We start from the raw sequence: 6,612 nt of genomic DNA on the forward strand, positions 1-6,612 counted from the left end.
CCTTGGAATCAGGAACTAAGCAGTTACTTAACCAGGCCCCAGACGGCTCAGCCACGAGGTGGGGTGAGAAAGCACTTACTTCATATTCACGTGGAAAGCACACACTGATTTCCAAACGCCTGACTTAAACACTTTTGGAAACACAGCCCATTAGTAACTTGGTGATGCCTTATATTATTTTGAACACCATTTGGTATGACGTTAGTGCAGTTTCTTTGGTTATATTATTTATTCCACAACTACTTGTTAATTGAGTGCGAGTATGTGGCGGACACTGCTCTCGGTGCTGACAATCAGCCGTAAACAGAACAAAGCAAAATCCCTGCCCGCAGCCCGGTGGGAAGAAGCCAGGAGCTAAACAAATCAAAAAGGAAACGTGTACCTGATGCCAGATGGTGACGTCTGGAGTCAGGTCAAGCGGGGGGAGGTCACGTGGGGAGGGGGGTACCAGGAGCACCTGCGGAGTCTTACATCCCACGTGCTGCTGCAGGAAGGCTCCCTGATGGGCGTATACCTGGGAAAGGACATTCCAGAGAGGGAGCAGTGGGTATGAAGTTCCTCGGGAGGAACACACTCGACGTGTCTGAGGTCCGTGCGCAAGGCCAGCGCGGCTGAGCATCGTGAGAAAGGGGGAAGCTGGTAGGATACGGGATCAGAGAGGCGGCAGGCGGCCACCCAGGCCTCGCGTCGCCTGTGGGTCGTGGTTCAGATCTCCGCTTTCACTCCCTGGAGGACTCTGAGGGGAGGGGGGACATGGTCTGATTTCTGTGGACATCAGGTGGGAAAGGCAGGGGAACCAGTTACGAGTTCATTGCAATGACCAGATGAGAATGACTTGGATCAAGGCAGAAGCAGAAGTGGTGAGAAGTGGTTGGATTCTGTATATAATACAATTTGAAGGTGGAGCCAGTAGGACTTGCTGGTGTGCTGGGTGTGTGGTAAGAAAGAAAAGTCCAGCCTGGCCGGGCGTGGCTCAGGGGTTGAGCATCGACCTAGGATCCAGGAGATCAGGGTTTGATTCCTGGTCAGGGCACATGCCCGGGTTGCGGGCTCAATCAATGACTCTCTCATCATTGAGGTTTCTATCTCTCTCTCCCTCTCCTTTCCTCTCTCTGAAATCAATAAAGATATATTTGAAAGAAAGAAAGAAAGAAAGAAAGAAAGAAAGAAAGAAAGAAAGAAAGAAAGAAAGAAAGAAAGAAAGAAAGAAAGAAAGAAAGAAAGAAAGAAAGAAAGAAAGAAAGAAAGGTCCAGGGTAACTGTAAGATCTCCGGCCTAAGCAAACGAGAGAATGGAACTGCCATTTACTGAGACAGGGGGATTGAGAAAGGGCCAGTGTGGACTGGGACAGAGAGGAGAGCTCCTTTTTAGACAAGGTAAATTCAAATGCCGACTGCACGTCACAGGAGGCGATGTCAAGGAGACAGCTCGAGGTAAGGGCCTGGGTTCCGCGACCAGATCTGAGCTCGTGACGTCAACGTGAGGGTCGGCAACATGAGAAAGGCATTAAAGTCATCGGATTGGATGAGATCACATGAGGGTGAGCACAGGTAAAGGAAAAGAAGACATCTGAAGACGGAGCCCGGGGCACCCCAACATACAGAGGTCAGCTGACGGGGAGACACCGGCAGAGGCTCTTGGCGAGGTAGCCCGTGGGGAGGAGACTGGGCCGAGGGCGGCATCCGGGGGAAACGGAGTCAGCGCTGCCACATCGGGGGGACAGTCGCGAACCTGAGTGTCTGCGGTGGGGTGGGGGCCAAGAACCCTGCGAGGGAAGAGAGCCAGAGCCCGGGAAACCAGGCTGCTGGAAGGCCTGACTGTCCTTGCGGACATTTCAGTCACCAAGAATGTTGACAGGAATCATTAGAAACGGAGACACCGAGTCAGGTGTGACGCCTGGAAGGGTGGGGGGCAGAGGCGCCACCCGAGGTCTACAGGCGTCTACAGCGCCACGGCCGCGGCTTCCAAGTCAGGTCACACGGCGGCGAGTGTTTCGGATGCTGGCAGCGTTAGGTTGGCCCTGTTTGAAGTGCTGATGTTCAACTGCTTTTTAACCTACAAAAATGGCAGTTTCGTAGGGCTCAGCCTAATAGAACTGAGCAGAAATAAAACATGTCTGAATTGTGGTCAGCTTCAAAAATTTACATATAAACGTAGAAACGCTATTTTCTTTTTCAGCTGTGAGCTCCCTGAGATCAGGAGTTCGTATTTCATTGCTCGTGTATCTTTCACAGCACCTAGGGATCTGCTTCCTACCTGGTCATATAGCACTTTTCCTGCACATACTATTACTACCCTTGCTATTGCTGACGTCTGTTGTCATTTTAGGGTGAAAATTCCTCTCCTTACCATCCCAATTTGGGAAATGATTAAGAAAGAGACACAGGCATCAGCGGGGGACCAATCGCAGCTTTACGGCCGATTAAACTGAAACAGAGAAAACAGCTGGGACCCGAGTCCGGGATGGGAACCCAGCTCTTTCTCCTCTGGAATGAACGGAGACAGTCACCTGGCCAATGCAAACTGCCTCCCAAGGGCACAGCCGGCCTCTAACATGAAAGGAACACCTGAAGGCAGGGTGAGGCTGGGCTGGGGAGCAGCAGACTCGAGTCCCCACAGAGGCTCCATTCTTTACCTTCTCCCCACATAGCCCAGTGCCAGCCTTCCGTGACGCTTCCTTCAGTCTTCGCAGCCACTGTGTTAACGTTGTGTTTAAAAGTTTGTTGGAGAGGTGCCAGTTTTGGAAGAGGCGGTCAAAGGTGGCAACTCCTCCCCCCGTCATCCAGGGCTTGCTGCAACCAGCTTACCACCGTGGGCAGGCAGGTCTGAATGACAGAGCCAGAGAGGCCAGGCCACCTGGGACCCTTCCAATTGGGTAAGTCACTCCTCCCCTAGGGAGGCAAGAATTGAGGGGACTGGAGAGAAAGGTGGACGTTTTCTCCCCAAAACATCTGACGGTAGATGTGAGGCCTGAAGCTCATATAATTTGGATGGTCCTCTTTTAAAAAAAAAAAATTCAAGTGCAAAATTTGGTAGAAGCCTTGGAAGAGGCCAGAGCAAGGAAGGTCCTGAAACTTCAGGGGGCAGCTTTACAATGAATCCCCCCTGCTCTTGAGAAGGTTGAAATGCCTATTCTAGTGGGCACATCTGCTAGGATGCTCTCAGATACAACAATTCAACTTGCAAGCAAATGATCCTGACCCGGCTTAAATAATAAGAGCAGTGGCTCAGGTTGATGAAGCTTCCAGTTGCTGGACAGGCTCCCTGATTGATTGATCTAGCAGCTTAACAATGTCCAATGACCCAGTTTCTTCCCATGTCTCCTCCACGCTGTCCACAGTATCTACTCACCCTTAGGCGGCTCCCTTCAAGTTTACAGCATGAATGCCGGCAGCAGTGGGGACTACCAGCTTACTCTCCCCTGTTAGAAGAGAAAGGACAAGTGCCTCAATCATAGGACAAAAGCCCTGGATTCAATGGTCCGAATTATTAGGCCTGAAGTCAAATCCTGGGGCGAAAGGCCTAGGATACTCTCAAAGGTCAGGCCAACCAGGGCCCACCTGCAGAGGTAACACTAAGGATTAGGATATGGCTCATCCGAATCACATGTCTGCATACTGGAGGTGTGGAACCGAGGTTGGCGAAACATCCCCAATATTAAACCAGAGGTTAGAGTGCGGAGTAGTAAGCTACGTGTACCCAAAGCTTTCCGGATTTCCTGTGATTTACATTTCCCCCCAGCCTTCACTTTCCTCTACCACGAGGCTGATAGCAGGAGGGCCGGGACCACCTGTTCACTGGTCCACCCAGCACCTGGAGCAAGTGGTCAAAATGTATTGAGAGGATACATGAGTTGACCACAAACTTATGAGAAACGGGTGGGAGCGTTAAACGGGTAACTGCAGTGGCTTATGTAAGAACGGAAGTGTGCGGGAATATAAAGTCGAATCAATGAAAAGATTTAGAGGTGACTGGATCTGAGCTGCACTGACAAATCGGGTCAGAACCACAGGACTTATCAAAGAAAGTGGAAAGAGGGTAAATGGCTCTTCCGACTCGAGCATGTCCGATTGTGTCAGAGACGCAACCAGACATCAAAAGCGTTCCGCAAAGAAACAAAAAGTCAAAAGTGAAGGACAGTTAAGGTTTTGTGAGGCCTGAAGCTCATATAATTTGGATGGTCCTCTTTTATAAATACCTTGCGCTGAAGGTAATGATCTAAACATATTTTTCTACGGAAAAGTAAAGCAAAAAACAAGTACCCTTTCTTAGTGTGATAAAGCTACTGGAGGGAAAGAATCATGTGATAATTTTGCATGACCTCTTATTTTCTATTCCTTCCATCCTGTATTCTCCTGAAAAGTTGGACAAAAATCTAAGCTTTTAAACTCAGAGTATGTTTTAAACATAAAAGCTCATTGACAAGTACTCTGGTAAATGTTTATATTTAGAACTGAACTATCAGCTCCGTATTTCTTGATCTTCTAATACAAATTTCTGAATATTCAGTTTCACAAATCAAGTCCTACCTGTTCTGGGTGATGTGATGTTATGTGCGATAGATTTCATTTAGGGTGGGGTATAGTTAGATTGCAATGATTTTAAATCAAGGCTCCACCTCAGGGCCCTAGGAATGTTAGGTAGGAGATTAGAGAAGGTCCACAGCCTGCCAAGAACTTCAGCTATTCTGACAAACAATTTGATTACTGATGTTGACTCCTGCATACTAAACAGGTTATCCAAGCCCTATCCTTGATGCTTGCCGTGAAGGTGGTATTTTGAACCACCCTTCCTGCAGACATAGTCATTCATTTGTCCATTTAAATAGCATTTTCTATTAATATGTCAGTATGCCGCCAGCCATGGCAAAGTTTTCTACGGCCACGCACCTTGCCTTGGCTTTTTCTACATTTCTACGATTGAAGAATGGAGTAGGTTAAAAAAAAAAAAAAGACGTAAGAAAAAAGATGCATAAATTGATATAATTTTAGGGAAGTAGAAATTCTTAATTTATCCAAAAACAGAATCAATAGCATATAAAAGGCCTTTAAAAGTTAAATGCAAAATTACATGAAAATTGTGCCTGCGAACACTATATCATTACTAGAAGTTTTCTGCATAAAGAATCTGATTTTGGCCTAACCACCAATTACTGTCCTCTCATAGGGAAAACAATATGTTTGGTGACATGTGGAAAATTCCCTCAGTAGTATTTAAAGTGAATGGTTTTCAAACCAAATAGCTGTTTATATACTGGAAGGTGGGAGTGCTCTCGGTGCAGGATAACTCGGCCTGTTTATGCATCTGCCCAGAGTGAAGCCAGGGCCTTTACAGTGGCTCCTCATGGCTACTATAGCCTGCCCTGCCCCACTGACCTCTGCGACTCTCCTACTTCCTTCCCTGCCACCCACACTGACTTACTGCGTTCGCAGAACACGCCAGACACCTTCTCATGTTTTGTTTTGTTTTAATGCTCACCTGAGGGTATTCTTTCCCACTGCTTTTCAGAGAGAGTGGAAGGAGAGAGGGGGAGAGAGGGAGAGAGAGGGAGAGAGGGAGGGAGAGGGAGAGAGAGAGAAAGAGAAGAGGGAGAGAGACACGTCGACTGGTTGCCTCCAGCACTGGCCCTTGCCAGGGCCTGTAACTGAGGTACGTGCCCTTGGCCAGAATCAAACCCGGGACCCTCTAGTCCCAGGGCCCACGCCCTAACCACTGAGCCACGCCAGCCAGGGCCACCTTCTCACATTTAAGCCTTTGCACCAGCTGCTCCCCCAGCCTGGAATACTCTGCCCTGGGCATCCAAAGGGCCACTTCCCTCACCTCCGTCAAATCTCTGCTCAAACACCACTTTCTGAACAACGCCCATGCTGCCCACCTGACTTGAAGTTGTGACCGTCCCCACTCCTGACCCACCTCCCTTACCCCGCTTTTTGTATGACATTTATCGCCTTCTGACCTCCCACACAAGCTTCTCATGGGTGATGCTCACTGCCCACTTCTCATCTGGACTGAAAACCTCACGAGGGAGGAATTCTTTGTCCTTCTGTCGCGGCTTAGCCTACAGCGCTTGGCTCGTTGTAGGTCGACGGTGCATATTTTTTGAATCAGTGAACATTTCTATCATCTGCTCGCTTACTGCTGAGCCAGGAACCCATTAATCCTGTGGTATGTTTCAAAAGTCAAACTTCCTCCTCAAAGAGAAACATCTACAGGGGAAAGAAGTCTAGGGGAGAAAACCCTCCAAAACATCCAGTTCTCCTTTCAAGTCTCCAACAAGGTTGTTTTTCTAAGGAAGGAGTACAAATGGGTAAAACTGCAGTCGCACAGGCACACGCACAGGCACGGGCACACGCACGGGCACACGCACGGGCACACGCACGGGCACACGCACGGGCACAGGCACGGGCACACGCACGGGCACACGCACGGGCACAGGCACGGGCACACGCACACGCACGGGCACACGCACGGGCACACGCACAGGCACGGGCACACGCACGGGCACACGCACGGGCACAGGCACGGGCACACGCACGGGCACACGCACGGGCACGGGCACACGCACGGGCACACGCACGGGCACGGGCACACGCACGGGCACACGCACAGGCA

This window comes from Miniopterus natalensis, chromosome 2 (genome assembly GCF_054644295.1).
Source record: "Miniopterus natalensis isolate mMinNat1 chromosome 2, mMinNat1.hap1, whole genome shotgun sequence".
Classification (NCBI taxonomy): domain Eukaryota; kingdom Metazoa; phylum Chordata; class Mammalia; order Chiroptera; family Miniopteridae; genus Miniopterus; species Miniopterus natalensis.